Source organism: Gallus gallus, chromosome 11 (genome assembly GCF_016699485.2).
Source record: "Gallus gallus isolate bGalGal1 chromosome 11, bGalGal1.mat.broiler.GRCg7b, whole genome shotgun sequence".
Lineage (NCBI taxonomy): Eukaryota > Metazoa > Chordata > Aves > Galliformes > Phasianidae > Gallus > Gallus gallus.
This window is the reverse complement of record NC_052542.1, coordinates 15,701,011-15,724,402: the sequence shown is the minus strand read 5'-3', so window position 1 is coordinate 15,724,402 and position 23,392 is coordinate 15,701,011. Positions and strand designations below refer to the sequence as shown.

The 23,392-nt window shown below is 38.1% G+C and overlaps 1 protein-coding gene across 6 annotated transcripts in view; it reads right to left on the bottom strand.

The window, feature by feature from the left end:
• Nucleotides 1-23,392, bottom strand: part of CDH13 (cadherin 13) — a 432,936-nt gene that overhangs the window by 320,032 nt on the left and 89,512 nt on the right. The window lies entirely within an intron of this gene.

Here is a 23,392-nt window from a genome sequence, read left to right as displayed (position 1 = left end):
GATAGGGATATGCCATACAAAACTATGATAATGAAATACAAAAATATGTCATGCTATCATTCCTAAGCACCAAGTCACCAAGTCTAACATACAAGACGTCTGAAGTTTGTATGAGTGATCTTCAGTATTACAGGAGCATTACCAGGCATATCAAAGGATTTAGTACATCATAAACAAATTGATAAGCTGTTTGTTATACTACCATGTTCATCTGATAAATATATGTGACATTTTAGATAGCACAAAGATTTAAAAATTTGTGACCCCATTTTGTATAAAATGCCTTTCATCTAATCTCACTGCATGAAAGGACATAGATTAAAAAAACAAGCACCAATCTATCACACATTTCTTTAGGACTGTTTTTAATTTGGAGATTGGGAAGTGAATATCTGTGGACAGATACTTGTGAAGTGTTTCCAGTGACACAACAAAACGCAATGTGTTGTGCGAATCTGCCAGGGGGACTCCTGAAGGATTGGTGTGACAAAGGGGAGAGCCCCAGCGGAGTGCATCTCAAACAGGCGTGTTCCATGTTAACCCATTAGAAAGAGTCGATGTAATTAAAGTAAATTAATAAGTCAGAGTGACCAAAACCAAAACTGAAATGAAGATATGCTTCACTGTCACTAGGAAATGTCCAACAAGAAATGATGAATGTTTCTGTAATGCATTCATCAAGAAAGCCCTCAACAGTTAAGCAGAGCTATAAAGTGCTTTACCTGCTGTAGAAGCCCCTTTGTCACAGGTTTGCCTCAAAGAGGTCAGCCCAAAATATCTACTGACTTACAGAACAGTAGTAGAAGAGTCTTCTGGAAACCAAAGCCTTTCTTCCTGTCCCAGCAGGCAGAAGTTGATGCATGTAGGTAGCAGCAGAAGGAAGGCAGAGCACTGCCAGGTGGCTGTAAGTGGTTGCACCTGGAACAGCCATTCCAGTTACCCTCACATCACATCCAGCACACTGAGCCTTTAGCTGTTGCTGCACATTATTATCACATACCATATCAAATCATAAACTGCATCACTAGAGCTCAATAAATACAGAGGGTTCAAAAGATGGATAAATTTTGCAATTAGATGGCTGTTCACAGAGGTAATGCAGCTAGGCTGACTTGAAAACAACTGTTTCTAGATCCTCTTGATGAGGAATTCTGCTCCCTCTGCTTTAGAAGCCAAAAGCTTATCTTTCGTCCAATTATATCAATTATTATAATATGCTTCCACCTAAAAGTTTCATCCTATAAATATTCTGAGAGCAACATAGCTATAAAAATAATATTCTTCATAAAACCTCTGAAAGATACATATCCAATGTGACTTAACTGAAGCAGTACTCAGATGAAAGTACATACAGTAGAATACTTCTACGTAAAAGCAACTCTCTGTAACATCTGGCCTAAATAGCCACATATCTTTTGGAACTGCTCCGAATAGCTTTTTTGACCAGAAAGTGGTCATGAGTGCTGAGTGGTTTGAGAATACCCTTTGCTAATGGAGAGGTTTGTGTACACGGATGAATAAAATGTTTCAGGTTTAACACAGAAACCTATCCTGGCAGCATAACCTTGTGCCTCATTACACCAAAGCTCACTTTGCCCTGGCACTTATCACTCCAATTCTATATACCAAAGTATTAACATTGATGCAGCAGTAAAAATAAAACCAAATTCCACCAAATCTGGCTTCTTGCACATTAGCCAGGTGCAAAAGACGATCTGATTACCTGACAGGGAAGAGGGAAATAAAATGACATTTTAGAATTCTGTTGTTCCATCATAGCAGTTCTGAAACATTTATAAACCCAGTCTGTGTGTGTTCTAATCCCAGTGGCTGGCAAACAATGGCCCCACAATCCTAGGCTGTCAAGAACAACAAATTGCCAACAAGCAACACATCCTGTAAAACACTGCCTGGGTAGTTTATTTAAATTTGAATTAGTATCTCTGTTGTTGGCACATAGCATTAGTCATGACTTAAACCATTAGTAACAGAACACTCTTCCCCACCTAGCGCACAATGCAATGACAAATGTGACTACTGTATCAGCAGGGAACAGACTTTTTTTATCAGTTTATTTTAAAATGCTAGTTGTTTGTAAAAATAAAATCGGGGAAAACTAAGTAGAGCGTGCAGCACTTTTCAGCTCACTCATGGAGCAACTACAGAAAGCAGTGTTAAAGGTTGTGGTGAGCCTGTTACATTGATCTTCATGCCAGCATACTTGGCATGGTGCAAGAGCATCAGTACATGATGAACTACAATGTGTTTTCATAATGGAATGGTTTGCATTAAAAAGGAAAAACAACAGAGGCTTGCTGGGTGTAGGCCGCTGCATGCAGTTTTTACTGTCTTGGGAGCAGCATGATTTATAGGATACGAGCAGACACTGGTTTATATCTAGTCGTACCAGCTGTGTTTAATAACCTTAACTATCCCTTTTGCCAATGAGAAAGCACCCATGAGCCGGTGGTGCAGTCAGCAGGGGATTACTGTGGTCATACGTATAAAAAACTGATGCAATCCAGTCTCTCCTAATGAGAAACAAGTAAACAACCAAAGTAAATGCATGCAAATGTAAATCTCTCCATGTATTCTAGGCTTATTAAAGACCTCCAATATGAGCTGAGTCACCATAAGGTCCCTTCACAGTCAATGGGTGGATCACCTCCATAGATGATCATCCTGTAGATCTCATGAAGGCTAAATTGATGCTACCTGTTTTCTCTCTTTTGATAACATAATCACTTACCTGACTTCTGGTACATCTCACTTTGGCATCCAAAGAAAGTACATTGTTTCATCTCACCTTTCTCTAACATCTGTATATGCTGTTTTCTCAGTAACAACACCCAAACTGTAGCCATGCTTTAGGGTGCAGAAATTAAGCAGACAGAGGTCTAGCCTGAAAAGGTTACAACTCAAGTGGAAGACATTTGCCAGCCTTCCAAAGACCGTAACTTCTTTTATCACAGTCTTAGGGACTGCATGATAAATGAAAAAAGCACCAACCCAAAGCTTTCATTTCCAGAGGCTGAATATAACTGCATTTTTAACATATTGAATTCCTATTAAGCAAATACATCAGAGCTTGGTACCTGAGCAGTAGCAGCAGGAGGACCTACTGACTTGAAGATTCATAATAGTTCTCCATTTAGAAAGTGATGACAGCATGCATTCCTCAATGGCACAGAAATAAATACTCCAAAGCAAACTTGTTAGTTTCCCATTTGGATAGAAGAGTGAAGTTCACACAAGTTTGAGTTCATATTTTCCTTCTCTCACTACTTTCCTCCCCTTGAATTTTGGAAAGAATTTCTCTTAATCCAATTATCTCCACCTCTGGCTTACAAAACTGCTAACCACAGTTTAGATGCTTCTTCAACGTTGTACCCCGCAATGCTTATCAGGTTTCATACAATCCCTGAACTGAGCTCACTCACATTTTTCTGCCCCTCAGGGTTCTTTTTTTGGCTCAACGCTCTCTTTTGAACCTGGCCTCAGACTTACAAAGAACATACCACTTGCAGCCTGAGTGCAACCATGAATATGGCTCTCCTAAAATAAATACTTTCACTGCTCTTTTCTTGAGGATTCCAGCTGTGACACTTCTGTCTGTTCTGCTCGCAGCTTTCAGTAAACAACTTTGATTTAGGAAAATGCATTCAGTAAAGCTAATATACTGGGAAAACTAAGAAGCATAAAGCTCTGCAAGCCATTCATGAGGACAGAATTTTGGCCAGTTATTTCTGAGTGTGTTAGTTCTTGCACAATGGAGATTCATTAAATTTTATATATGCTTGAATGTTTACAAGCAAAATAAATCAAAATAAAAAGCAGCGAATTAAGATATCAGAAAATTAACTACCAGTGTTCGAAAAAAGCAGATATTTGAGGCTTATATTCCCTTAAAGTGTAATCGTCTGTTGAAAGATAATGACCAAAAGATTGTTAGCAAACAGAAATTTTAATCACAACAAACCTGTTAATTTGGAATTGACTCTAATATATAAATAAATACAGTTATTTTCAGGCTGAATTTTCTTCTAAGTGTCCTGAGATTTTTATTAATCGCTCTGCAGGCAATATCTATGTCCCCTAAGATTTTCGTGTACTTCCTACTATGTTTATTAGAGAGTAATTGTCAGCTGCCTTTTACTGGCTTACATTCACAGCTTTGAAGAAATTTGTGCTTTCATACAGTATCAGAATGAAAACTGCAACTGTGCTATCCAAGAGCGGTTGTTATAATTGCTTCAGAAACCTTGATCAATTAAAAACATGTAGCTCTGCTTTGAACTAATAAGAGTCGGTCTAAGAAGAACTATGAAAAGCGTGATGCAGATTTCCAGTGCAGGTGTCAGGCAAAGAAGGCAGAAAAAGAAAATCTTTCACCCAAGAAAATGGGATTAAAGAATAAAACTTAAAATGCATATGGAAAGAAATTAAAATCCTAACCCAACACAGGTGAGCTAAATAGCGCGTTTTACTGTGTTCATTATCACCTGTTTTGACCACAAAAGAATACTGCCTTAAGTCTGCAATGGAAACAATGGTTAAGGATAAAATCAAGACAGGAATGACTGTTAAAAGAGATGAGATATACCAGTCTGGAAGTTATGAGCTTGGCTCTCAGTTCCATAATTTCTCCAGATCACATTTGCTTCTCCTCCTTAAATATCTTAGAAAATCTCACTAAAGTCTTTGAGCATTCCATGCTGTTTAATGAGCCATCAGATCCTTTATATATCATCACAGGATTTTCGCTCCAGAAAGTTGACTACTCTTACAGTTACTCTGAAATACAAGGCATTTCTCATTTAAGTCTTAGATATTTTCCAACTTTGCTTGCCCTGGAGCACCACTTAGGCTTTTCATTTTTCCCACTTTTTCTTTCTTTCCTTCTTTTTCAAAGTAAATATGTTTTTTCTATGCACTGGTCTTGGAATGATTCTTCCACGCATTCTTGAAGTTTCTCCTTATAATTCTGCCTCCATGCATTGCTGGGCTCCCCTTGCAATTGCAGCTCAGGCTGGCAGCAGGTTGGTTTTGGAACCGGTGATCTGGCTGCAGAAACGAGAGATGGAAGTTTGGCATCCTTTCACGATACACATTCATTTGAACTTCTGGGATATTAAAGAATCATATTCACCTTCTCCCCCACCAGAAACTTCTTTCTTCAATTACTGCATGTTCCAGCTGTTTTTCTTCCTGTTATGGCAAAATTGTTATGGCTCCTGAAAAGGTCACTCTGAACTGAGCATTTTTATTTCTCCTATGCGCCATTTCTCATGTTTCTTTCTTCTCTTCAGCTTGGCCAATAGACTTCCCCTATAGCAGAAGCCATAACTGCTTTCATCTATTCCCAAAATCACTAAGCAAACAACCTTAAGAACATGGTAGCCAATCCAATGATCTGAGGTTATTTCAGACAATATTGTTTCCTTGACTCCTTCAGAGACAACGGAAAAGGACATGCATGCCATTTGTGTCCCCCTCATTCCCATCTAGAACAGGGTGGCTGCAGGATCTCGCAGCAGTACCACTGCTGTAGTTTGTCAGTTGACTTGCAACCCAGTGACCTCAAAGATCAATATGTCAGCACACAACTTGTTTGTTTTGCTTTGAGATTTTGATTTATTTGAATGTTCAACCCATTCCCTCTTGGCGGTGGATCGTGTTAGAATGATTTCTGCCACAATGCTTGACATGCCACATAGGCAGGCAGCTTCATGCTTCTTACACGAGCGATTTATCAAGAGAATTAGTCGATGTGGTGCCACTTTTCAGCTTGATTTCTCATTTATTTCACCAAAGTCTTCTTGCATTTTCTCTTCTCCTTCCACAATTCCATGCAGGTTGCTCCACTGATTTCATATGCCATTTTTCACAGTAGTCCAGGTGAAAGCCCACAGCACTCATCACAACAAATTTGAAAATGTGCTGGAAAAGCTACAAATACATGAATGATATGTCAAGAAAGCTAACAGCATGACAGTAGTGCATGACTCAGCGGTCCAGTCAGGAACAAATCATTGACATCTGTTTTGGAAACAATTTCAGAAATATTCTCTGTCTCCAAATTAGTACATATTACAGTATGTTGCAGTGCATTTCATTACCCTTCACTCCATGCCCTAGATAAATCAGTAGAAGGAGGGACAGAAGTCTTTCTAGACAAACTATTATTCTAAGTATGACTTAGAAAAAGCAGTCAAGAAGATGCTATTTAGCCTCCAACTATTCCACTGCAAAAAAGATGCCTTTCAGTTGACTGTGCAATGTCAAATTGCCTCACTTGAATCACAGAGGAGAAATTATATATGACCTTTATCCTTCTGCTCAGTCTTATCTATCCTAGAGCTTTTTAATACAATTTAGCACAATTATTTAGAATGATTTCACAGCAATATGAAGGCAGTATTTTTTCTACAACCTTCTGAAAGGCATCTAAGATAGAAATGAATTTCATGGACGCTAATTTCACTGAGCTCTCAAAATAAAATATAACTAAGAAAGCTGCGCTGACAAATAGGCTGAAACTGTGCAATTACAGAATATTTTTACAAGGAAAACAGCTGAGTTTTCATGTAAATTTACCTTTCATATTTTGAGTATCTAATTGCATGAATTTACTCCTCATTTAATATACAGAGCTCTCCAGCATTCGGGAATCATATTTTGTTGAAAGAATTTAACAGCCCACAATTTTGGGCAGACATTACTTGATGTCACAAGCAAAGAAACCAACCTGTTTACACCTAAGCCTGGACGTGTACAGAAGGCTCTATCTACACTGCACAGTAAAGCAAGCCACATATATACAATGTACAGTTTTATTTAAACAAAGGCTCCTACAGTTGCCAAATCAAACCCAGCTTCCACCCAAATAAAAACATTTCTTAACAATGAGTAATACCGTGTTACTGAATTTCAGCTGTCCTCCTACGCTCATTGAACTGTATGTTGCAGAAGATTTGTTTTTACAGAGAGAAAACGGGCATTTTTATTTTTGCTGGGAAAAAAAAAACCAAAAACCTGTTTTCCTTTCAGAGTTGAAGAGTGTTTTGCTCCTTTTAGTTTTCATTTTTTTAAGGTAAAATAAAATGCAAACTTAATCAAACCACAGATGATATCTGGGTAAAAAATAAACGTCTCAAATTTGAGAAGTTAAGAAAACTAATAAGTCGAACAGAAGTGCTTAGGCAACCATAACTGCACCTATACACATTTTTCCAGCTATAATAAGCCCATTAAGGAACATTAATTTTAATAAATACAGGCTATAATCTGGCAGACATAAGTAGTTTAGAAATACTTTATGAAATTGTTTACCAATAAAACCTTTAACATTATTCTTTAAATTTATTTTTTAAAATAACACTATTGACAAGCTCCTTGGGAGCAGGAGTGGATTGTAATCTCATATTTAAAGATGTACAGTTCAGGACTCTCATAAGTGTGATAAACATCCCACTACACAAGGAAGACAGATGTTCTTCTAGAGAGGAAAGTAATTCTTGAAAGGTTTACAGTATACATAAAAATAATATTTCCTAATATGCGGTAATAACTTCTGTAACTGAGTATTTTGAATGAGGATTAATGACTAAGTAATTAAGTAGGTGCACAGGAGAAACAGCATGGTTAGGAGAAACCCTCTGGACTATAAAAACATCTATAAGCTTCTGCTTAGTCTAATTTTTCTCCCTGGAAATGGCCAGCACTCTCAGTATCAGGCTTTAGAATATAATTCAGATTTATCCTGACAAATAATTATGACAACAAGGATAAAAACATTCTTGAGGACTCAAAATTTTCCACAAATTGCTGCAACATCAACAGTTTCTTATGTGATTTGAAATAAAGTGGCAATTTACAGAGAAAAGTCTTACAAAAATCTTCATCTTCAGTTCTGCTGACGTTGAGTCTGTATCTCCACATTTGCAGATGCCCAGTGTGGCAAACATCTGGCAGAAGTCATAAAACAAACGGCCATTTTGAAAGTTGACTTCGTTCCTTCAATCGTCAAACGGAGGTAAAGAACACTAGACGTTCCACTTGTCTACCTGCAAGCATAAACCAACTAGGCCTCTATGAGAGTCAGTCAAAAGAAACCCTTATATATGAGCAGCCCAAGAATGGGGTTCAAAAGGGACAACCCAACACCACCTGCTGATTGCAATCACAGAGCGCTGCTCTTTGTCTGGGTGTTGGGAGGGAGGGAAGGAAAAATTCTTAGCGTGACTTACACCGAAGTCTTTGAACACTGAGTTATATTCAGCAGTAAATTTCACACGGAATCATCTACTACTCACAAAACAACATTACACTTTCTGCAAGGACTGGTGGGTTTTGTTCCTAACAGACAGCCAACAAGAATAGCAATTAGAGGGAACCAGAGCACGGACGGGTACATGTTACAAACAAAGTGCTCTTTGATCCTCCAGTTTGAAAGGCCTTCTGAGAAACCTTTATCTCACGAGGTGACAAGAAATGCTTTAGAACCTTTTGACTTATCTGATACCAGACTCTTTTGAGTCAGATTTTAATGATTCTTTGTAATTAGTAACACCAAAGTAGAAGCTGATTGACAGGCTCCCAACAAGCTGTTTATACAGAGGGAAATCAGGAAAATTATGGCAACATGTGGGATGTTTATTTAACTCCCTGTGCAAACACAACACAGTCTGACATTACCTACTCAGCCTCAGAGCCGTGTTGCAAATGACATGACAACAGTAAGTTCTGCTCACAGCTAGGAAGGCAACCCTCTTGCTGGCTTTGCAAAAAGCTTTCAACAGGATTCACATCAAGGCATGGAAACTGCTCAGCTTCCATATGTGGAGAACCACGTGCACCTCATCCTGACTGTAATAGCTATGGTCTAGCCTGGCAGTAGGGTTCAGTGGGACTGTGTGAGGAACTAGCCATATCAAGGTGAAAGTCACAGACACCAACACTCAGCTCAGGCCATGAGCAGCTTGGATGGGGACCTTGCTTATCTTCCTTTGCAGTTCTGCTCCTCTTCACTCTGGGAGAACAGCTTTTGGTCACCGAGACTTTGCTACAACTTTTCAAAACTCGGTAGGATTTGACCTAAAATGTTACCTTATATTTGATCTCTTCGTTTTATGATTTCAAGAGGAGCACAGCTTAATATGGAGGAAGGAAAATACTTATATACTTATCAAAACAGCAATACCCAACAAAAGCAAACATTATTTTCAGTCCATTTCTCCCAACTATTTAATAACTTGACTTTTGTATACTGGTATTGCACGGTTATAATATGAAGACAGCTACAGTATAATGTGCTTTCTTCTAAAAGGTCATCATTGTATGAGCAGTATTTGATGCATTGTGACCACAGCAGACATTTTTTTAGAGATAAGAGTGTATGTAACATTTCTGTACAATTTATTGTCATCAAGAAAGTCTATTTAATTTTTGCTTTCAGAAGAAACATCTGCAAATGATTGGCATAACTCAAGGAACCTTTGCAGCTGCAACTTTCCCAAAGAGCAGAGCAGAAAGCCATGTTTATCAAGATGTCTAAGTAGGATTAAGCAAGTACAAAAAAGAAAAAGGAACTGAAAAAAAATATATATATCTCCCCAAGTACAAAACAGTTAATTATTGGAAGTAAATGTTTCATGATCTGCGTGTGACACCCACAGCTGAATAGATCATTAGCTAAACTCCCCATCAGCATTCCACATAATGTTTTCCTCATAAGCACTTGCATAAGTTTGCCAGCAATCTCACTGCCTTAACTGGAAGGACTTACACGCACTGTGCAATGAGCGTGGACAAGGAAATGCAGTGATTTTTCCAGGGTCTTATCATCACAATCACTTGCAATTCCAACATATACTCAGGCCTGATTTGGGAGCGTGCTGGGGCCAGGGATCACAGCACATGCAGCCCCCTGGTTTTCAAAGTAAGAAAACTTAATGGTACAAACGCAGGCAGCTCAGTGCCAGCTGGCCCCGGTGCCGCTGAGCAGTCCCAGGCACATTCAATTTACTGCTGTAAGATGTAGCTGCAGAGCATTAAGGAGCAGCACGGACAAGGCGCTGTGAATTGCTGGCTTCCACCCGCACAGCGTACACACTGTGCTGCCTGAACGCTGCCCGTAAATTAGCTGACAGCCAAAGATCAGTACACAGAGAAACCAGCTAAGTACAAGCAAGTCCAGGTGGAAAGCATCACAGAGATCTTGAGAGAGCCCATAAAGGAATAGGATAGCAGGTGGTGACAACTCCAGGCAGCTCAGCTCTGACCCGTGACTGTTCAGGCCAATTTTAGCACCATGGGCTCACAGTCACTGTCTCAGCCGAAAGGTGCCTTCAGCATCAGCTCTCTGACTCTGTAGCAGCAGCCTTCAAGAACACATTGAATTATTTCAATATTTAAAACATTTTATAAAATACTATAAAGGCTGGAAAATGTAATCTCCATTACTCTCCAGCAGAGATCTACCAAGATTCTCAGTAACTGAAAACAGATGTAGGAGAATATTCCCTGCCCCAGAGGTCATATTACTTCTAGCAGCTAGAATTATTTACCAGCTACAGAATGTTTCTATCTGTGGTGTAAATAGGATGCAATTTCAGTAATGGACCTCCCCTCTCCATTCCCCTCAGAGAGGCTGTTTTAAGGCAGGTTCTGCAGCTCATTTGATTTTAAAAGAGGGAAGCACCGTTTGCCAAAGCCTTCTGCTCAGATCTGTTTGTTTGCTGGTTCCTGGGCTGTAGGTGCGCTCCGCCTGCAGCCCCTGTGCTGGGGGAGGCGGGTGGGTGGCAGGGACCTGCACTTCCCTGCTGTACTCGTTTCCAAAGACTGAAATAAACATAAAAGAAGTGCAGCGCACTGAAGGTGTTTCGGCACATGAAATGAGTTCAAAAGGCTCCCGGAGGTACAGTCTTCCTGAGCTGAGAAACTACAGCACTAAAGGAGAACTATTAATTAAATATATTGTAATAGTATCTGTTGGAAGAGACTTAATGGGATCCCGGCTGCTCCTGAATCTCAAAATGAAATCACAAATGGGAACCAGTTAAGGAGCAACAAATGCTGGAATTTCTTCCTCTGGAAAAAGGGAATTATGATTCATTTTCATAGATAGAAAACATAGAGCATACATTAATAAAGAAGAACTTTACAGTAAGCTTTAAGTAACAGTGGCAGTAGTGTGCCTCCCAGAGAACACATTTCCTCCAGAATCAAATCAAGAGAGCCGATAAAATGCGGTAACTTTGGTCCTGAAAACCACACTGTCTTCCTCACTGAACTAAATGTTCACAAGCATCATTACAGTGGTAATTATCACTATTGACTGGACACTGCACTGCGATCTAAGCTAACATCGCGCTGTGACACAGCCGACACATGGCCGCTGCATCATGCTCTTGTGACACTGAATATTAACTAGTGAGCTGGCCATTTTGATTACTAGGGATCCCAAATCAAACTGTCTTCAGATGCACCGTATTCAGAGTCACTATACCAACATTTTTTATGTTCTTCAGGCCAGCAGAAGAGAGAACCAGGCAGAAGTTCAGCTCTACGTGAAGCTGGAATACAGCAATGTGTTTTCAAATCACAGAGCACCATTAAAGGAATTAAATACATTATATGTGAAATGAGTAAATAAATCCCAAGAAATGGAATTAAGATGAGCATTAATCAGAAGGGTGTTGAGCACGGCATGTGCATGGACCAGTTCATAGGAATCTTACTAATTGCCTTTCAAAGGCCACTTTATCCTATTAAGATTATCCTCAGGAGGCTCAAGACGTTGAGTGCGGGGGAAAGACTGGAAAACCTGGCCACATTCATCATGTCTAGAAACAAACAGAAATTGATTTGTATTTATCTTATGAAGCAAAACCTCTTATCTTTCTCTCCTGATATTTAATCCTTATTTTTTCCTAGCAATATAAATAACAAGACACACCAATTAAGCTGAGGGTAACCTTCTAAGCAACAAGGAATAAATACCACGACACCAACTTCACGTATAATTTCTCTTGTGCACTAGCATCAGTGCAGATTACATGACAGTTCTAAACTTACTGCCATGACCAAGCAAGGTATAAATTATGACAGGTCCACATGGATTACAGATGATTTGAAACAAATCAAAGACATTAACTTTAATAAGGTGCTTTGTCTCTCTTAAATGTCGCTCTTACTTTCTGTAACAGCAGCCACTAAAAATCAATGATCGGAGACCTCTGCTTGCAGCAGAGCTGTTAACCTCTGGAACTTCAGCCAAAGGAGCCCATGCAGCACCGCCACAAACCCACCTTGCAGATTCCTCCTCTGCAATGCACAGCACCTGCAGTAACTCCACGTTCCTCCAAAAGCAGTGCCTCACATTCCTCAGACCAAGACTGAGACTGACAAAGATGAATGATATACTCAGCACATTGGTTTTTGTTGTTGTTGCTGTTTTTTTGCTGTTGTGCTTCTTTTAAGTGTTCTGTCTTTTCATAAGGAAAGTCAACAACGTTTTCAATTAAAAATATTTTGTAATTTTAAATTACTGTCTCCCTAAAAGCTGTTGTCAGAGAATGCAGTTTCTCATCTATTGCTGCTTGTAGCAGGACTGTAAGCATAGCAGGGCTAAAATAAAACCACAAAAGAGACTGAAAATTGAATCAAAATGCTTATTACACTTTCAATAACAAGGCAATAGCTCAATCTGAGTCTCAGCCAGCTCTCAGTAAAGTCAATGACAGTTGTTTCATTGAAATGAAACGATGTGTGATTAGGTCCTCCCAGAATTATATGTAATGGTATATTCAAAATTGCAAAGAGTTTCAGGATGGCATCTAAAAGCCTATTTTCCTTCTGGAATTCTGCAGTGAAGCTACTGTAAAAAGAAGAATCAATACATAATTCAATATAGTGGAAAGATTATTATAAAGCATTATTAATATCGCTCAAAGATTTTGGATAATAAGAAAGAAACCCCTCATTGCTTCAGACGTGTCTGCTGACTTGCACCAAACACACGAATGCTGTTTCAGATACAAAAAAAAAACCTGTTCCAGATTTCGAGATGGAATCTCTAATGCAGTACGAGCACTAACAGTACTATTTTGTCAGGGGTCAGGGAAAGAAGGTCTTAAAACTCCTCAGGATAAATTTTCCTTTAAAATTTAATTTTTCATGATGCTTTCCAATGCAAAGCAAAGAAGTATTTCTTGACCTAGTCTGACAGCTTTGCTTACAGACTTGCGCTGTTACTGATAATATCCATTGCAACTTTTGATCTTCCCATGAGGCTTGCAGAAATATCTAAGTGCTAACTCACACACCTCAACACTTCTCTGTCAAAGTTAATCTGAAATTGATTCTACATTCCACAAAGTAAAACAAAACTGCACACAGTCAGCTACAAATGGCACTCAACATATCAGTGTTCAGCACTTCTTATAATTCCTGCAAGATTTCATGGGTATACCACAGGAGCTTTCTACTAAACCACTGAATGCTTCAGATCAAAATACAGTCAAAAATATTTCCATCTTTGGAAAAAAAATATTATTTTTTTTCTGCTCCTGTAATCCTTCTAATTAGATTTCTTTTAACACAAATTTGGAAGAGAAGAATATAGAGCAGAGTATTTGCATTCATTACCAAACATTAGAGTTAAGCAGAGTTCAATTTTGACTGTAGAAGATCTGGCAAATGTCATTTCTAGTTTCAGCATGGTAGAAAAGGAACTTTAAATTCAGTTTAATTAATTAGAAACAAATGTTTCTAAGATTCAAAAACTTTTCTTTACAGATTACTTGTTTGTCCTACTACTACAATTAGAAAATGATTTGGTTAACATAAGAAATATAAGAGAGAACCTACAAAAAAATCCCAAGTGAAGTGATATATTTGATAAAAGAAAATATTTTGTCACATTTTAAATAACACCTACAGCTTTGTGGGCCACAGTAATGTATCACATCTATCTCACTATACAACATCCTAGCCAAGGAAAAGTGTTATTGGAAGCCAAAGTAACCCTTTGATTAATATGTATCAACTAATCAATATCCTGACAGTATGATATCACCAGACAAACTTTAATTATATAACATTATGCTGAATAACCGTTCATAGTTAGTTTCTAGACAAGACATTTCCATTCTTGTCTCATATGAAGTCTCAGCAATACAGCTGAAGAAGCATGCAATTACAAAACTCCCTGATATCATGGAAATTGACCATTACCACTTTGGGTGGAAGTCACCATGTGAAATACCAGCCATTCACTTGTCTTGCTGTCTTGCAAGACTGTAGGCCTACAGATCCTCCTTTGTTTCTTTGAGTAAAACTGCTTTTAACGCCATATGCCATATGGCTTTCCTATAATCTATTAATGAACAAGCAGCAGATGATGCACAATGGAAGGGATGCTCAGAACCTTTCAAGGGCATCCTTGTTTCTTTTCTCATTTCACAGCAAAACCAAAGCTATTAATTTCTCTGCAAAATTCCTATTGTCATTTGTCACTAATTATGATCACTGTAGGCCATTCCAGTGAGGAAATGCAGCCTTGTTGTCTGTGGAAATCAATTTACTGACACCATTAGAGCCATGCAAATAATATATTTTTGATTCAGCTGCCAAGCAGGAGGTATTGAGGGAGTATTCCACCAGAACTGAACTCAAAAGAAAAAATCATTTTTCTTGCCAAAAAGAAAAAGGAAAGAAGAAGAAAGGAAAGAGAAAAGGAAAGAGGAAAGGAAAAAGAAAGGAAAAAGAAAGGAAAAAGAAAGGAAGAAAAGTTCTAGAACTATGAAATCGCAAGGTGAAAGAGTGGCTGATGTTCTTGCCCAGAGCTACTGGAGCATGCTTCCACAGGACTCTCCTAAGTAGCAATCTATGTCAGCCCATTTTGTTCAAACCATCTCAGTTCTATCTAGTTAATCATTATAGGGGGAAAAAATGTCAAAATCACAGCAATGATACTCTAATATGTGGCTTGAAAATCTGAGAAAATCCAAAGGTGCCTTTTCTCTGCTTGCTGATACTGATGTTTAAATATTTCCACTGTTTGAAATCATTACACATGAATATTCGCCTGCACACAAGCAGGTTCCAGTCTCCTAAATACTTATTAAAATATCTATAAAATACTTATTTTAAGATTGCTAATGCTTGTCATGGTTTTAATGTTTTCTTTTTAAAAAGCATTAAAGAAGCATAAGCACTCAGGTGAGCAAGGTGGCAAACCATCATGCTATACAGTCACTCTTTCATTTAATCCACACACAGTTAATCTGTTTAAAGTATAACAGTTTCAACAGAAGGAAGAGCGAACAGAAGGGTAAAGGAGGGTATATATGAACAGCTAAAAGGTCTCATTCTCTGGGCTCTATGGCACATATCAATCCTAATAAAAGCTCTACTCCTCAGGAAATCCTGGGTGAGTACTATATGGCTTCCTAAAATCTTGAAGACTGTCACAAGCATGTCACAGAGAAACACAGGAAAACACAGGATGGACACGCAGTGCCATCCTTACCTGTTCACAGCTCTACCTGTTCAAACCCCATCTACAGTTGGCTTCATGCATGCCACCATCCCATGCATCTCCCAGCCACTCCCTCCTGTCTCAAGTTCCATCAAGGGAACTACATTGGACATTAGGAAACATTAATTCATGAACAGGGTGATCAAGCACTGGAATGGGCTGCTCATGAAAGTGATGGAGTCCCCATTCCTGGAGGTATTTAAGAGATGTGCAGACATGGCACTGAGGAACATGGGTTAGTGATGGGACTCAGCATGCCGGGTTGCTTGTTGGACTTGATGATCCTGAAGGTCACTTCCAATCTAGATGACTCTATGACTTTAGTAATGCTTTTAAATGAAATTTAAAATGAAGGATTTTAGTAATGCTGGATTTCCTGTTGTAGATATGGTTTTCATCATCATTGCTCTAAGTCATTTGCTACAGCACAGAAAACACACACTAGGAAACATGTACGCCTTCACTTTGGCAAGGCCGCCCAGGTAACAGTTACCTTACAGTTCTTCTGGAAGGGCAATCCTTTTTGTAAGCAAAATCTTATTCTGAACTTAAGGGAATTTATGTATATCATTACATCAAAATAAATTTCTATAGAACACATAGGGAGTTTCATTTAAGTTCCTGCTGCAATACCTTGCTATTCAGGATCTAAAGCATAGCTGTGGCACCAGAAAGAGTTAAGTCAAGTGTGTCCAGCACTTGTTCAATTACAAGTAATTTCATTTCAATTAATTATCAGTGCTAACTGTAGTTAGTATCATACAATTCTGGGAAATGATGCTGACATATAAAAACAGTAGTAAGTAGTCAATGACTAATATTTCCAGAAGCATTAAGATTAATAGATTTATTATGCAAGTGTTAAAGCTTCTATATTTCAGTTTTCTACCATTATTGGAGAAGCTATTAAGGACAGAACGTCTCAAAGAATAAATATGTCAGAAGTAATAATCTCATTTTTAATAAAGTTTCTTATTTTGATTTACAGTTGACAGAAGCTGTTATTCTATCATACCATAAAGCCTCTGCCTACCTGCATAGGATGTCAGATATTTCTCAAAAGATACACAAATCTTACAGAACATTTGGAGTACTGCATTTTCTTATTAATCACAGGAGAGAACACATTGGCTCCATTGTTAAAGATAATAGTAGAGAATCTCCCATGAAACAAAACTTACATTCAAGAATTAGAAGTAATAAGCTCTATAGTTGTGTATCACACTATAGCTCCCAGAATACTGCTTTCTTCTCTTTAGAAAAATATTGTAAAATAGAAAAATATTGTAAAATAGTTATTTCCTCTTTTCTTCTGACTACAAAACTCTTAACTTGAGTCTCCATAAAGAAAAAAACAGACTGTCAAGCAGACAGAAAAAATAAAGGTGTCAAAGGCAAGGAAAGCAAATAATATTTTAGGTCACATAAAAGGAACTTTTAATCTTGGCACTGAAGCATCTTCAGTTGTTTACATTGGAACATTAAAAAAACAAAAACACACTAATTTCAAGTATTCTTATATTTTCAGTTTCATTTCGATTTCAGCAAAAGAAGTTGAGCAATGCTTTGAATGCTATTAAAGACAATGGGAGACTTGGAAAACATTCTTAAGCACCTTTCCATGATGCCAAAGCTGCCACACCACAACTCATGGACAATTTTATCCAAAATTAACCCCAAATACATGCATATTATTGACTATTTATGGTGCTGTATACAGTTGGACTTTCTTTTGTGGAGGTCAGTACCGAGTTACCCCTTATATGATATATAAAGCATGCCTCATTTCGAGCCTGGCAGCAGGACTGCAGTCCCCAAGGTATGGTGAAATTACAGATACACTTTTTGGCCAACAATGCATCATTTTCTTATCAAGATCAGAAGTTCAATGCAGGAAACCAAACAAACCAACACTGCATTGCCGTCCATGCTAGTGCATTTTAATGGTTTTTTTTCCTTATAGTTCTTCGATTTATGCCTCCCGTCGTATTTATTCTTTAAAGTTGAAGCTATATTTTTGCGTAGGTTGGTGTTAATTTTTTATAGAGGTCAAATTATAGTGGTCTTCCTACCGCTTTATTGTAGGAGTTGAGAGCTGGCACTGTAATTAAAATTCCAGCTAAATAAAGCCAGCAGGAATCCTACATGTAAACCAAGCAATTTGATTTTCTAGCAAACCAGCACACATTTTCTGTTGCCTCCACTTCACTGCCACGCAAAAGTTAAATGAAATCCACGTGCCTGAATGCATTCTACAAGCAATGCTTCTCACCAGCACCATAGGCAGAAAATAAGTAGATTCTAGTTATAGAATGTAACAAAAACAAAACCAATGCATCCATTTTCTAAAACTCTTCTCTGCAGAATTTTGGCAAAACTGCAGGACAACTTCTGTACATAAACCCAGATGCTGCTGAAAGGTCCATGCCACAAATGATGACAAGAGATGTAAAAATGAATTGCAATTTGTTCTTCAGTAAACCTGAACTCATGGTAACAGAATGGTCCCATGCATCAATTATAGCAGCAATTGGTTCAGTCTAACGTGCCTTTAGTTTTGGAACTTGCTAGCAAGTGTACCAAAGATATACGGATGCTCACTACAACTTTAGTGCAGGATTTTTCTTTTGCTATCCACTACCTGTGAGCTGTTTCAGTATTGCTTCCTTTGTGCTGCTTTCTTTAAAAGCTCCTCAGTTCTGCTTCAGTTCTCTCTGCAGCCTTGAGAGAAGGTAGCATTCACTTTGAGAGAGGAAATGACCCAAGCTGGTATGGACAGCAGCACCCCAGATGACTATAGGCATAATCTTTTAGGTCATTCCCAGTTCTCCTGGTTTTATTTCCACTTTAAGCCAGCTTTTCATTTCAATAAATTCTACCACTTTCCACTGTTGATATATTTTGAGGGGGGGTTAAAAAATAACACAAACATTTGATTTAATATGCATTACACAGAACATGGGATGAGCTTCCTCCATTGTCTACAGCTGCTCTTGTACGCCCACTGAGACACAGTCAGTACAAGGCATACAACTGTGCTGAAGTTATTCCAAAATGATCAGGGTTTTCAGAATCAATCCACAAAAAGTTACTTTCTCTCCTCTAGAGTAGAAAGTTCAGATGGTTGAGCTGAACTGAGACAGAAGACAAAAATCAGAAACACTAGCCTCCAGCTAGAAAAAAGCACTCAATCTAATACATTTCTGAGAGACGTCATGAGTTTACTGCCAGCATTAGTTATTCTCAAAGAGAGACAGAGAGATCACATGCCACAAGAAAGCTATGTGAAAAGGAAATGTATCCATTAAAGCAGACAGTAGGCAACGTGCGCAGACAGACTGCTCTGTTCAGGAAAGACTGCTTTAAATAAGCAAAGGGAAAGAAAAACTGCAAGTCAAAACATGAGTGTAATGATTTAAAAAGTGGATTAGCAGAGAGAAATCCTAAAAGCTAAAAATTAATTGTGAACTACATCTGCAATTATTTTCAAGAATACTTGCATGCTTTAAGATATCATTAACTTAGAAAAGATTCTGTGTTAAAAGAAAGATTTAACCTCACTTACTTCCATTAATTCTTGCTAAATGTCCCCGCTGAACTTTGAAGTGCAATGGAAGTGGTTAGCTGTCTTTTCAATGGTGCTGTCAGAAATGCAATCTGTGACGATACAAAGCTTCTCACTAACAGAAAGGCAGGAAGGTCTCAGCATGCAGAGATGTGTGCTACATCTGTTTGTCAGACCCAAAGAGCTTCCTCCTGATGGAGTGATGTGGAAGGGGCTGCAACACTAGGCCGGGCCCTGCCCCTAACCCACATTTTCTCAGGAAGAACACCCTGTTAAATTTTGTCACCAATGAGCAGTTTGCATCAGCCCCTTTGCTTGTTGAGTTTGTCCTATACCAAGAAGCCCACATTACCCTGAAAGATAAAGATTTTAGCTTTCTAACACCTTAATATACCTGAAGGAGGCTACCTCTTGGCCTGCATTGTTTTTCAATTAGGGAGTAATAGTTTAGTTAATCTGATTTTTGTTTTGGAAATGCCAACTGGAAATGAAGAGAAAAGTCTTCCATTAGAGCACCTGGGGATGTTGTTAATATGGGTTTTGCACTGCACTAAGCAACAGACCCATCCTGCTAATAATGAGCAGTTGGTCACTGATTTAGACTATTAGAAGAACAGCTGGCATGCTTCAGTCAACCAAAGCCTACACATAATTTCAAAAAGAATTATCTGCAAACCATTATGGTTCCTGGAAAGTCTCCAGAAAAAGAAATAAAAATCTAATCTCAAGCGAAGTAATCTGCTACTTTTACCCTCCTAAATTCAGAACCTGCAGGTTACAGCTAATACCTTTGTCTGTGGTTATCTAAAACCTGCCATATTCAGCTTGAAGAGCCAACATGTTAAGGAGAATTTGGCAATTTACAGCATACTGAGTTAGTCTGCCACAGTGGCTCTATGCAAGTTGCAGAAAAAAAGTGAATCAGAAGAGATGAAAAATGTGATAATTGTATGGATAAGAGTAAATAGAGAGTAACACTGTCATATCAGTAGCACGAACCAGTTGCAGAAAGGCCATCTCTGAAGTCAAAGGGCATGGTAATCAGTGGAAATAGTGGATGTGATAAATCACTGATCTCACATGGCCCTCATCTACCTGTCTGAGAGCCAGCAGGAAATGTTGTGATGTGAGTGTGATCAGCACCATGATTCGTGTACACACCTCATGCTGTAGCTTTGATCCTTCCACAAGCATTATTCTACTGAAGCAAAGAAAACCTTGAAGGCTTCAACCTTGCTAAACAGCAGAATTACCTTTAAGTATCAATGATAAGCAGACTAATAAATTTCACATCATATGAGTAAACAAAGAGTTTCAGTGTGGTTAAGTAGAAAAGTCTTAGTTAAAATCTACAGAACGAATAAAGCACCCAAATGCAAACAGACAAAGCCCTGATCTTGAAACAGTCCAAGCTCTGAAACATGCAATCTATCACGTAAGAGACAGAAGAGGTCAGCCATTAATTAACATCCAAATTAAAGCTTTTCAAGTAAGGGTCAAAGCTTCCTTTGTTTTGACATTTAGATCACTGACAGTGTATTCCTCAGCTTAGTATGCACAGCAGACCACCTGACGCCTTTATGTTAATTGCCTCAATTTTTCAAGTGTACTATTTGATTTATTGTCAATTAAAAATACCCCCCAAAAGCCAAGACTCATGTATGTTAAGTATAAACATGATTAATGTAACACAATTACATTTCCACATTTGATGGGTCTGATTAGGAACTTTCTATCTGCCTGGCATGACGGAGCTCCGTCACTATGAGTGACCTGTCAGCGTTGCCAAAGACAAGCTTGCTGATGAGAAAATTTGATGACCACAAATGTTTCAGACAGGTAAAACCTGTAATTAAATGCTGTCAATTACCACCTTATCAAGAATGTAAGAATCTTTGCTGTCTTCTCTATTTGATTACAGAAGGTGGTCATAGGTATAAACTACAGGTCTACAAAGAAGAAAAATCCAATAATGTCATTGCCTGCTAAAGCAACAGTTATGTAGACAGATTTGATGGTATTTCCAGAGAGCAACTGTACAAATCCTCTCCCAGAATATCAAGGGACCACCTGGTTTTAAGAAAGTTGCTCTGGGGAAAGGACTGGGCAGATCACAAACAGGTGAGCAATGCCTCATTTTGTGTGTGGCCATGGAAGACACAAAGGATAATGACAGAAGGAGGTCTGATGTGGGAAAAAAATCCATAGAAAATTCAGCAAACGAAATTAAGAAAATTGAAGAGTGGATAAGGCTGGAGATTGCTGTTAAGTGGGATACAATGATTAATCAATAAAAAGTAGTTCAGTCTTAGCACAATGAGATAAAAGATAACAAATTGCAACCCGATCCGAGTGAAATTAATAGGAAGGAGGGCAAGCATCACAACCGAGCTGCTGCACTTGTTATGGTCAACTCGTATGTAAGTTTTGATAAGAAACAGTACAAATGAGAATAAGAAAATTGTGTACCCTGCCTTTGAGTTTCTCTTCCTACCAGTAAGGATAAAATAATTAACACTGCCATATTTGTAAGTAGTAGATACATAAGAAGGAGCCATAACCTATATTTAATTGCTAGGATGATGCTAGCAATGGAATGTACAATAGGTCCTCGTTTAAATTGAAAAATAAAAAGGAGAAAGACTTTTATAGCACTTCAGAAAAGAATTAAGAAGCTCCTTGCCTTATCAAGGACTACAAAAGCAATCACTGCTACAGACCTGCTTTGCATATTCGGTCTATTAATTTACATAGCCCTGGTAAGCCTCACATTCCAATGCAACTGCTAAATTACACTACTCTTGGGTAATGAGTATAAAAAGATGCAAGAGCATGCAAAGTGTATTCAAACAGACAATTAAAAATATCAATTCTGTTGACAGCTAAAATGAAGAAACTGTGCAGAGGTTTAATACTGCTGCATGAAGGACATACTATTTACAAGTGATTGCATTAACTAGAATCATGCATTGACAGTCTGCCTTTGTTCAACATTATGTATTAGGCCAATTTAGTGCCTGCTTATTAAAATAATTTAATTCCCAAGATAGTTTCCAGGCATTTCTAGATCCCTTCCTGTTCTTTCTTCCTCTTTACTTTAATGATGGTGTCTTATGTGCCACTTTCCCACCAGTGCAGTTTACTGAGTCACCACAGAGCTCACCAGCCAACACTGGCTTAACCAACTTGTCCTTTAAACGTTTGGCAAGACAAGCACAAATTAGCAAATCTGGCCACACGTGCTACACTCTCAAAGTTCAGAAGTAGCCAAAGAATATAACAAAAGCTATTTTTATTCAACTTTACAGTAATTAATATTGTCCTTCTTCGCACTGGCCTTCAGTGCTGCATGCTTATCAACCACATACCACAAATTTCTACTTTTAACAGTAAAGGAATGCTTAAATCCAATCAAAGTGAGTTTATAAATGACTGGAGACAATCTTGTGAATTACGTTAAGAATTTAAAAGGAAGCAAAATTGCCTACAGAAACTGGAAGTTTGAAATCTGTGTTCTAAACTGAATAATCCTATATCTCTGAGTAGCATTGTTTGTTAGCATTTGTTTTCTTTTTTTTTTTAATTGATATTTAAAGCCTCTTTGCGAATATATTATACCTTCATCCAAACAAGCATAACAGTGCACGTGTATCAGTATGTTGTAATAATATCTGGAGGTAACTAAGATGGGAAGTGCATGCATTTACTGAGTAACACTGCTTTGCATGTTGGTTTCGCCAGACCATGCACTGCCATGTGGGATCTAGATACTGTATTTACATGCTAGCAGTCATGCTGCATATCTAGATAGAAGTATTCATGGTTTAACAGCAAGCAACCAAGCATAACTAAGAAAGTATTAGTAAAATATATCATGTGCTAACGCCAACATGTTTGGAAGTTATGAAAATTGCATCATTTAATATTGATTTTCTTTTAATTGTTTTTTAAAATTCTTTCAAGATCATTGACCACTGAATAAGGTACTAATAACTTCGAGTTTGCATTCCTGAAGTCTCAAAGCCACAGAAATAAATGAACAAACTGTAACACTTGCTTATTAAAACATATGAATACACTAACACTAGGACTGAAAGAGAATTCAATTTCCTTTAGCTAACACTGTGAGCATACAGCACCAGCATGGATTTTATCAAGTCACACCTGGTCTTTGGAAATAGTACTGAATTTTCCATTTGTACAATACATGTAGTTACAGTTTTCTGTCACTGATGATCACAAGCTTGATCCAGTCTCCTCTAAATTTCTTCTAGAGGATTGGA